We start from the raw sequence: 11,806 nt of genomic DNA, 5'->3' as shown, positions 1-11,806 counted from the left end.
GTCAAATATGCATCACGTGAAAACACTAACACCAAAAACAGCTCAAGTAATATATTGGCTACTGCATCAATATACTATACGATTGACCAGTAATTCATTAAACACATAGAACCATACTGATATAGTATACTATTGAAACAAGACTGACCAGGTGACGCACCGACATGTACTTTAAAGGTTGAACAATCGCAGCTTTGAAATCATTCATTTCAAGAGCAATGTACTAGTTCGTTAGTCTCCACTTTGGATTATTGGCACACAGAAGTAAGCTGCTTAGGACAGTTAACTTGTAATAATAGTATGACAGTATAGTCCAGTCAATATATGAAATCCTCGGAAAAATTGCAACAGTAGGTTTTATTGTTGGAAGTTGTTGATTAGACCCTCCTAAACTTCATATGCAAAATCATATTCGATGTAACATCGTACTGCAAACAAAATGGTTGTATGGTTGTATGGTGGTAGTGCAAGCCTTCTAAACCCAAACGGAACTCAAAAACTGTGAAAAGAACATATGGATCATAAATATGATTCGTGTATAATATTTAGTGTAATTATATCAGGAGGGTATAATAGCGATCTCTATTATACACTTCTGATTATATGACATTTTGTAAATCGCCTCAACTGCTTGCTGCAAATAACAAGTGCCGCAGTGCGACAAGGCTCATCTGGTGTCTGGTGTTCTGCTGATAAATTCATTTGTGCATAGCAAGACGTCTTATACATAAGTCTTCTTTACTCTTGTTTGACTTTCGTAGCCAATTCGAACAAATATATATTAGCTACACTTTCGCACCCACCTAATCTCTATGCATTGCAGACACATGTGCATTGCAGGTTTTTTTTTTTTTTTTTTTTNCTCCCCCCCACTAAGACTCCGAACTCTCCTGAGTCGGGTATCCCCCGGAAGTCTAGAACTGGCAGACACGACCCCCGTCTCCCACGTCATGTCCATACGCTACCTCCCCCAAAATATTACACAACCGCGACATATCCCCTATACGACCAAAATATTACACTTTAAACCGGTGGCTAACCCACCAGCCCACTATATAAAGCTTACAAGAGCAGCTATTGGGAATCCATAATNCCATGCGCACAGCACGGGGACGCTCTGCTGCTCCGCTCCATCCCTTGTCGTTGTTGTCGCGGCTGGAGAGCTCCGTCGTCGTCCTGCTCCCGCTCCGGAAGTCTCTGCGTCATTACTTGGGATCCCTGTCCAGGTTGCCATAGTGGAGGTTTTCTCCGCCGACGTCGTTTGCGCGGAGACCCTCTCTTCAGTGCTTCCTCCCTTTACTACTGCGCGCCTTGTTCGGCTTGCTCGGCGCCATTTCGCAATCTCCTCACTTCTTCCCTCGTCGCCGTTGACAGTCGCACTCCGTAACAGGTGATTTTGAGTGCCCGGACCTCGGCTTTCCGCAAGTCCGCATCAGACATTTCGGTCACCATGTCGACGTCTGGACAAGTCATCGGCCGACAGAAGCGTCCGTCCACTACCGATCCCCACTCGCTGGTGGCGCCGATCAGTGGCCGCTGGCGGTCCAGGACGTCCGTGGCCCGGAGTCCCTGCCCCTGCGTCGGTTCCGGTGTTAGTGATGACCCGGAATCCCCGGACGCTGTCGCTCCTCCGGACTGTTGTCTATCGTTGTCGGTTGTCGCAAATGTCACCTGACGCTCCGTTTCGGTCGTCACGCTGCGCCGCGGTCGTCCGACGTCGTCCGTCGCTTGTCGCATTTGTTACCTTCCTCCTTTAGTGGTCATGCCCTGCCTCCTTGGGTAGGAACCCGCCCGGATGGGAGAGCAGGTTCCTGGAGGGTACAGTAGGGCCTCAGCTTCGGTCCAGCGGCGTGATACCCCGCGTCCCCTCCGGTATATCCTGTCCGTCTGCCCACTCCGGCCGGCCAGTAATGCGGGCCGGCTGACCTGCTTGAAATCTTTAGTCTTCTTATGTATCAGGGACAGGTGACACCCCATCTGGGTTGGCGTCGCCATCGCACAGCTGTAGTCGCACGACTGCACCGGACACCGATATGACATCACCCGTGGAACATGCAATTCCTCGTGGTGTGCCTCGTGGTGCCGGTTGGGTGCCCGGCAGGCCACGCACCACGCCCAATCTACTGAAGGTAGGTCGTACAGAGGCAGAGGCGTGCCGACGAAGATCGTCCGCCCCGGTCCGTGTCTGTCCGCCAACTCCATCTGGGTCGGGGTCTGCCGTCCGGTATCAGAGTCGTCCCACCTCTCGGTCTGCATTTTGGCGGCGTGGTTCTTTCTGCGCGGCGTATCCCGGCTGTTGGCGGGTGCTGGATCGATCGGCCGTCGCCAGTGCCGCCTCATCCATCCTCAGCATGCAGGCAAGCCTGCCCCCACAGATACGTCACTTGTGCCAACTGCTGTCGTTGAGTTTATCTAATCCAGCCTCCACCCTTTCTTTCCGCCGGCTCGCGCATGCGCATTGTTCTTGGCAGCGGAGGGCGGCCGCCTCAGCCTCGCGATGCTGTTCGAGGTAAAGGGTGGTCGCTTCTTCGTCCAGCCGTTCCTTCTCTTCCGTAGCAGCGAGTTCCGCGTTGCGGTCATCTCGTTCCCGCTTCGCGCTGATCTCGCGCTCCGTAGCTTCCTGTTCCACTCGCAGGAGCATCGCCTGCAAGATGCCGGCGACGATCTCCTCAATCTGGCGATCTTCCTCGTTGGTAGCTGTTTCATCTCGCGTCTCCTCCATCCCAGCGCTATGAAGCCCACGCGCTCCTTTCAAGACGTAACTTTCCCTGCGTTCAGAGGAACACTTTATTACGCTATCGCCTGTTGTCACATTAACCTTACTCGCACGAAAGACGCACCCTACCCTAAGGGTTCTTTCCTTTGTTTTGGTTTTTCTCTCAACTCCTTCCGTAATGCTTGGTTACTAACAGTACTTCCGCTCGCAAATAAACTCAGGGCGCAAGTGATGTACGCTCTTGTCACTTGCTACGTGCTCACGCCACGACCACGGTGTCCTGTAGCTTCCTCCCTGTCCTCTTTTGTTTCTCGAATGTGGGAGCTATCCCAGAGTGCGGGTGTTGTATGCGCCTGCAGCCGGCGTCCCGTTTATCGAGGCCCGTGCTTAACCAAACATCTGGCTTTTCTCCCGCACGCCTCCAAACAGTAATAACCTGTTGACTCCTCACGTACGCTGCTCGGTGCTGTGCGCTTTATCTCAGCACGCGCCTGTTATCGCTTCTCGATAGCTGTCTCAGCTTGCGTCCATTCGCTAGTGCTTTTTCTAGGCTAGGTGCTTTCTTGCACACTACCCCTATACGCTGCCGTTACAAATGGAAGATGTTTATCCCAATCGCATCGATGTTCACCTACGACCTTGTCATATCCTGTAGGGTACGATTAAATCGCTCCACCGATCCATTGCACTGTGGATGATACGGTGTCGTTCGCGTCTTCTCAATGCCCATCAATTCACAAATCCCAGCGAACAGCTGAGATTCAAAATTCCGCCCCTGGTCGGAGTGAATCGTTTTCGGAACTCCGAACCTGGCGAAAAACTGTGTCACCAGACCGTCCGCGGTGGTTCTGGTTTGATCCGGCAATGCGTATGCCTCCGTCCATTTAGTAAAGTAGTCGCACAGCACTAGTATATATTGGTTCCCTCCATCTGTCATCGGGAGTGGTCCCAGAAAATCAATGGCCACTCTCTCCATCGGGGTTCCAACAGCTTGCTGCTGCAGGCTGTCTCGTCGTTTTCTTCTATCCTTCCGTCGGGCGCAGGTGTCACACTTCCGACACCATCTCCGGACGTCTCCGCGCATTCCTGGCCACATGAACCTTTGCTGAATGCGTTCCAACGTCTTGAGACTTTCCAGATGTCTAGACATCCGTGCCCCATGTTGCAATTTCAATATTTTTGTTCTCATTTCTCGTGGTGCCACTAGCTGGGCTACCGGTATTTTTTGTGGTGACTCGCGGCCCACACATGGTGTAGCAGTCCTCGGCAGATTTCTAATCTATCCCTGATATGCCAGCACGACTTGCCTTCCCACGCGAATGCGGCGGCTTCCGCATACGCGGGTCGCTCCGGCCTTGCGTTTTTCCACTCTATTACTTTCCGTATGGTCGGATCTTTCATCTGCCACTCACGAACTTGTTTGTCCTTTCACACCATACTATCTCCGGCCTCAGCCGTCTCGGACTCGTCATCTTCTCCACTCTCCGGATCGTTCCGTAGCCGGTTGCAGCGGATGCTTCCGGTGGGGATATCGCTGCACTCTGGGCAGCTGCCTCGTTTACACTTACGGCACACCGGCTGTCTTGAGAGGCCGTCCGCATTGCCATGTAGGCGTCCCGCACGGTGTTCAATTTTCATATCGAACATCCCCAAAAACGCAATCCACCTTGCCACCATGCCCTCCGGCTCTCTAAAATTTAGCAGCCACGTTAACGAGGCATGATCAGTCCGTATTACGAAGGGTCGCCCTTGCAGGTAGTGACGGAATTGTTTCACGGCCTGTACGACTGCCAGCAGCTCACGGTTGGTGGTGCAGTATCTCTGTTGCGTCCGGGAGAGAGTTTTGCTTGAGTAGGCGATCACCCGCTCTTCTCCCCGCTGGCATTGAGACAACACAGCCCCCATGCCGGTGGCGCTGGCATCAGTATCTACAGTGAACCCACCCTCCGCTTGAGGGTACGCTAGGACGGGTGCCTCCGTTAGCCGCGCTATTAGTTCCCGGAAGGCGTGCTCACATGCGTCTGTCCACTGATAGCGGTGATCTTTCCGCGTCAGCTCCGTCAATGGTCCCGCTATAGCTGCGAATCCCTCTATGAATCTCCGGTAGTAGTTAGCGAAGCCCAGGAAGCTACGAACGTCCGTGACGCTCGTCGGCCTCGCCCACTTCCGGACGGCTTCGATCTTGCGTGGATCACAACTCACGCCTTCGGGTGATACGATATGCCCTAGAAACGCGGCACTCTTTTGAAAAAGGTGGCACTTACTCGGCTTCAATTTCAGACCGGCTTCCCGGAGTCGGCCGAACACATGTCGGAGGTTACTCAGCGCTCCGTCGAAGGTAGACCCGAAAACAATTACGTCGTCCAGGTACACCAAGCACTCTGTCCACTGCAGTCCTCGGAGCACTAGGTCCATCAATCTCTCGAAGGTTGCCGGCGAATTGCAAAGCCCCATTGGCATCACCGTGAACTCATACAGCCCGCGTTTCACTGAGAAAGCGGTCTTGGCGGCGTCGTCCCTATCCATCTCCACTTGCCAGTAACCACTAGCCAAGTCCAGCGTGGAGAACCAGGTGGCCCCCGCCAGAGAGTCAAGGGTTTCATCGATACGAGGAATTGGATACGCATCCCTCCGAGTCACATCGTTAAGTTTGCGATAGTCTATGCAAAATCGCACTCCGCCATCCTTCTTCGAGCACTACCGGTGAAGCCCAGGGACTCGAGCTTGGCTGGACCACTCCTGCCTCCAACATCCGGTCCAGCTCCGCGTCCAGGGCTTCCTGTCTACCCAACGGGCACCTCGGTGGAGCCTGTTTCCTGGGGTAGTTATCCCCCGTGTCGATCTTGTGACGAACAACGTCCGACCTCCCCAGTTCAGTGTGGGAGCGGGCGAACATACTCCCGTACTCCCGCAATACGTCTGCTGCAGGGAATAAAATACACGGGAGCCACGAGCGATTTCGCTCTGGTAAGCTCTAAAATCGCTCTGGTAATCTCTAAAATCGCTCTGGTAAGAACAATAACGGGAGCGATCCCCCGAGAGAAAATCGCTCCCGTGGCCTGATAAATTGAAATGTACACAAGTAGCCCTACGTACGTACTACATATACGCCAGGAGTTAATGAGATAAAGGTTATCTCATTAGCTCCTGATATACACCGTGCTGGGTTTACACTGCCGATTATATGCAGTCAAGTTGGCGTTTTTCTTTTTTGACCTGTAGGGTCAGACGGATACGTATTTTTGCATGTATTTCACGCCGCCAGCGTGGCGCCTAAAGCAAAAACGTGCTCCCCCTAGGGTGGAGGGACACACCCCTGATTGCTGTTGTCTGATAGGCCAATTGGAAAAAAAACGTCCAACTCGCCTGCTCCGAGTTAGGAAAATTAGAACATGTTCTAATCTTTCGACTCGCTGCTATCGATCGGTTGGACGTGCGACTTTTGCGTTTACACTGCCGATTGTCAGTTGCCAAACTGCCAAGATCGTACAATTTGGCAACTCAAAATCGTCAGTGTAAACCCAGCTTATGTATCCGCTGCAGCTGGCGCTGGCTAGATCAACACGCTGATGCATAATAAAATACAATTGATAATAAAATTTATACAAAAATATAAGTGTAGAACTAGAAACTGTTGACACTTTTATTCATATTTAAATTTAACTTGACAATAATTATAATACCAGCTGAATCCAGCTCTTCCCTTGTATTAATCTGCAATGATATGGTGACAATTGCATTCATACATTGTCTGTTGAAACTATGAATGATAGTCAATTATAAACTATATGCTGACAGATGTGATGTGATGTCACAGACTCACAGGCACACATCTCTGTGAGACTGTGACAAATTAACCGTGCACTTTCCTATTTTGATACTGAAAAAAGAAACAAACAACTGCACATTGGTATTTTTATATAAAAAAAACATTTATTTGCATCCAAACAAAAAGATAACGTGGTTCAACTTCATACTGTATGTTTATTACAGAGTAACAAAACAATAAGCAATCTAGAAGTAGTGACTAGTGAAGCATGTGCACATGTAGAGAGAGAAGAGTGAGAACTGAGAAGGGGAGTGGTGGACAGAATGGTAGTATGGTACTATGATAGAACTTAGAAGATGGGAGAGGTCAGAGGTGTAAGAGCCTTAGAGGCAGCATTGTCAATGCGAATCGATTCAAAGGATGTTTGGATCATGAGTTACAAGTGTGATTAGTGATATATGTAGTAATGTAAATATAATTATAGGTACATGTATTAACAGAAAATTTGACACACTCATGGAATTAATAATACATACAATTTACATTGATGTTCCCATCCCCACAAATAAAATAAGAGTACATTATATATATTGATTATATTACGTATTTTTCGAAAATTTGAAACTGAAAATGGCTCTGGTAAATTTTTGACAAGTCAGAAAAATGGCTCTGGTAAGAAAAAAGTATTTTTTACCCTGGTCTGCTGCCCTCGCCTTCTCTTCTTCCGTAGCCGCTTCGTCAATCCCCTCGATTAACCCCTGCAGCTGCGCGGGGAGCTCCGGTCGGAGTTCTCTGTCGGAAGTTTCTGCCTGGGCCTCGCGCGACGTCCCAACCAGGGCGACCTCCTCCAACCGCGCTAGTTCGGTTCCGGCGAGGATAATCACATCCTCTGGCCCTACGTTGACCATGGATAGTGGCACACGAGCCCCGTTCGTGTCTATCAGACAACGAGCCATCACCGTTCCTCTATTCTCTCTAACCGCGCAGCTCTCCATCGCGTCCTGCGTACACTCCCGTGCACGACCACTTCATGTCCCGCCAAGATTCGGATTGTGTCGGCCGCCCATAACACCCGCGGCTCCGTGGGTTGACCTCCGTGCAGCGCATGAGTCACCCTGTTGACAGTAAGGTATCCACGCCCCACGTCAAGCTGACAGTTTCTCTCCCCCAGGAAGTCCATGCCGAGAACTCCCCCTTTTTCTCCCATCTCCACTACTAAGAAATCATGGTCGAAGGTCTGACCTCCCAAGGCGAATCGTTGTTGACACTCGCCGTGTGTCGGCAATACCCGGTGTTGCACGTTCATCACACACGCTTTGGTAGGCTTTAGCGTTACCGCAGTCTTCGAGATTTCCGCAAAAGCGGCGGCATCCATCACCGTCGTCTCCGCTCCAGTGTCAACTACAAAATCTACTAGCTGGCCCTCCACCAGTAGTGTTAACTTCCATGATGGTCGATTCCGCACCATCTGTAGGAATGCTCTCCGCTGTCCTTGTTTTCGTCGCAGTTTCTTTCTCCAGGTTGAGGCCGTCGGCACTAACCCCACGTGCACTAGTTTTCCGTGCGCTGCTGCGCTGCAGAAGGGGTTGTGAGCTTTCCACTTGTGGTACCGATCTGCAAGACCCAGTCACCGCTCTTCCGGCGTGATACCGTCCGTCATAGATGTGTCCATTCGGGCCGTTCCGCTGACGTTGCCAATAGTCCCGAGCGAAGTGACCCTCTTCGCATCGAAAGCACGCAGTCGACCGTATCTGGTCCACCAGTCCTTCGCGACTCGTTCCCTGTCCTCCACGACGGCTTCCGTTCTGATCTTTCTTCTTCTCTCCGGATGCTAAGAACTTCCTCATCAGTCTCGTTAACTCACGGATATCGGTCTCTACGTCCGCGGGTCGTTCAGCCTCCGCTACGGTCTCCACCGCGTTGATCCCGTCGACCTCGTGGGCCACCCCTTCAACCTTAACTGGCGCCACTAACGGTTTCCGGGGCGTCACCCTACTCCTGATTTCTACGTCGAAATCTTCCGCACACGCAGCCACGTCTCCTGCCGTCCTACACCTCTGCCCCAGAATATAGATTCGGTGCGCATCGGACGGCATTTCTTCCTTCAGTCGGGGTACCAGCCACTCACTAATTTGGCTACTGCTTGCTCGTGGCATGGTCAATCTCGCCAACTTCTTCAGCTGCCTTACGTATTCCGGCCAATCCTCCTCCGGTTGCTTTCTCCGGCTGGCCAGGGCTGCCTGGTTCCGGATCCGGTGCTGTTCCGTTCCATACCGATCCTCTAACTTCCCTCTAAGTTTTGCCTCACTCTGCCGGCTCGCGGACTCCGACAGTATACCAGCGGCCGGTCTTCCCAATGCTGCGGCGAGCTGATCTGCCCTTGCATCCCTATCCCACTGGTGGTACCTTCCGGCCACGTCAAACCGATTTAGAAACTCATCCAACGGCTCTCCGGGTGTTCCTGCGAACGTTCCGACCCGTATCGGACATCCTGGTGGACGTGAAGCCAGCACCGTTCCTTGCTCTTGCCTCGTTAAAGTAGGTGGCCTCCTACTCCCCCTCTCTCGTTCATTGCGGTGGCGTCGCCGGCAGGGTCCGCTCTCAGACCTCCTACTCCTACTTCGACTATTGCTCGCCTGTCTAGAACGCCGTCTCGTCCTTCTCCGGATCGTTCCGCCACCACTCCCAGAATCTAAACTCGATGAGTCACTTCTCCATTGCTCCGTGCCTCTCGACTCTCTTTCCCTCCGGCGTCGACGTCGGTGACCGCGGCTTCTTCTGGAGAAGTCACTATCACTATCTCTAGCCGACTTACTACTTGCCTGGGGACTTCCGGTCTTAATTGCTTTCTCTTCCGCAGCTGACTTTACCATTCTAATCTGCTGTGCGGGATTCGACTTATTCCACTCCGTCATGAGTTTCAACATTTCCATCTTCCGCAGCTGTCCCCCTCGGATTGCTTCGGACGGCTCCGCACCTTCCGCAATGGGTCCCTCCGTAAGAGTAGCTCCGCCCACGTTGGTGGGACTTCCTGCCGCCGGCCGCCGTTCCTTAACGCTGTCAATAACATGCTCCGCGGCTCTCCCCGTGTCTCCACGGGCCCCTCTGCACGGCTCGGTCCCTGACTAAAATTGCCTTGATTTACCACTCGCTCCGGTTACTCATTCTCTCCCTCTGACTCACCGCTCGTGGGGGTCCTTCGCTCTGGCTCTCACATTGCAACGGACTGCCGATCTGTTCATCTGTTGGACTTTCTTCCCAGGCTTCTGCGATTACCACTCCTTCTTCTCCTGCGTCATCCCGCCTTGTCTGCCTTGTGTGTCTCTTCATTTCTTCTTTGATTCGACACGCGAACAGGGCACCAAATTATTAGGCGTGTTCACACACAAGAAAAACCGCGCTGCTCATCCCGCTAATAGCGGAGATAATAGTGAGCTAATTGTGTCGTTGTTCACACAGGTGGAAATATCTCGCTAATCGCAGAGCGGGATAACACGCCGCGGTGCAAATAATCGCGCCAATTCCAAATTAGCGCAGTCGGAAGTGCTCTTTGGAGCGCGCTATTTGGAGCGCGATTTAGTGAGGTAATTGCGTTCACACTTGTAAAAAGCTCGGTATTTCGAGCGGGCTGCAAAAACCGCCGCAGCAAAAAATTTGCAGCCCGCTAATTCGCGCCAGTGTGAACGCACCTAATGTAACATCTGTTTTACACGTGTGACATTGCTAGCTAGACAGAGCGTCGCGTAACAAGATGCGCGGCTACATTGATGTATTAGGGAGAATGGCAGACGTGGTTGGGTTAGACAGATTAGAGGGTCATTGTGAAATGGGGTGTAGGACGTAGTCTGTGAGAACGGGTACATGTGCGTGGTGCATGTGGTTTGTAGGAGTTTTGGGGAATAGAGAGAGAGAGATGTAAGGGGAGAGGGGGTCGGGTTCTGGTCGCGAGAGGACGCGCACGCACGACCGCGCGTGTGCGCGGGTCCTTTGTCTGTGTGTAAGGAGATGTGATGTGTGTAAGATATTAAAGGTTGTACAGATTACCACACAAGTTTGGATCTTATTCATCATTTCTACGTGAACGCTCATTCCTGTTCACATTTTGGTGCTCGTGACAACGGACTGGGTTAAGCGAAACACGTAAGGTACAAAATCACGTAAGGTTCGATATAGTGAAAATACCTACCACCAGCGTTGTTTGCAAAACCCGTCCGTCTGTCACGTAGCACCAAATGTAGAGCGTAGTTTGTATGTAATAATTTAGCGTATAAATAATTAAGAAGAAGTATAATTTTGTGTTCAACTAAAGAAATATATTGTTTACAAACAACCTGTCAGCGTCACGTCTCGTCCTGTCCCGTTCCAACCGTCCCGTTCAAATGCTCTCCCGTCCCTTATATATGAACCCCGCATCCAATCACGGCCCAGTTCCACTCTACCCCAGCCAATCACACACACCAACACTCTCGTATTCGAATTATTACGCGCGAAATGTACAGATGGCCAGCATCTGTACAAGTGTCAACCTAACGTCTGTAACCTATCTACTAGTACCCAACCTAACTATTTATAACCTATGTGCTAAACGCCCAACCCTTCTCTATGTACAACCAAACTATCTACGATTACTAATTCAATGTAACATCTGTACAACATGTGTAAAATATACGTTACACTAATTGAATTGGAGGGGTCAAACCCAGCAGTAGGAAGAACAATGAAAGTACAATATCCGATTATTCCATTAGTCTAAATAAAAATGCCCTGTAGCATAGAGGGATGCCCATGACCGCACGTGCCCAGTATCTGCCAAAAATTGTATTTTGGTAAAAAATTTACTTTTAAAATGGAGAGCAACTATTTGTCACAATGGCCTTGCATGAAAACGGAATCCTCCGCATGCCTCCATGTACTACTGATAGTGTACGCTTGCACATAATTTAAATCATATTTAACTCAGCCAATAGATGGCGGTACGTGTCCTTCGCGACATATTCAACTGTATGTACATATATAATACATATATATATATATGATATATATATAATATGTGTTGTGTGTGTGTATATTATATATATATATATCTATATATAAAACATATATAACATATATATTATGTATATGTAGTAACTATGTATGTATGTATAGTTATAATCGGTTATTGCTTAAAGAGAGAGAGTAGGCGCGGTGGAGAGAGGAAGAGAAGGAGAGAGAAGCGACGGAGAGAGGGCTCGAGAGAAAGGAGAGAAAGAGAGAACAGAGAGAAAGACGATGAGAGGAGAGAGGCGAGGGAGAGAGGGAGAGAGGAGAGAGCAGAGAAG

The sequence above is a fragment of the Priapulus caudatus genome, unplaced genomic scaffold (genome assembly GCF_000485595.1).
Source record: "Priapulus caudatus unplaced genomic scaffold, Priapulus_caudatus-5.0.1 Scaffold254, whole genome shotgun sequence".
Taxonomy (NCBI): domain Eukaryota; kingdom Metazoa; phylum Priapulida; class Priapulimorpha; order Priapulimorphida; family Priapulidae; genus Priapulus; species Priapulus caudatus.
Note: the sequence above shows the minus strand (reverse complement) of the source record.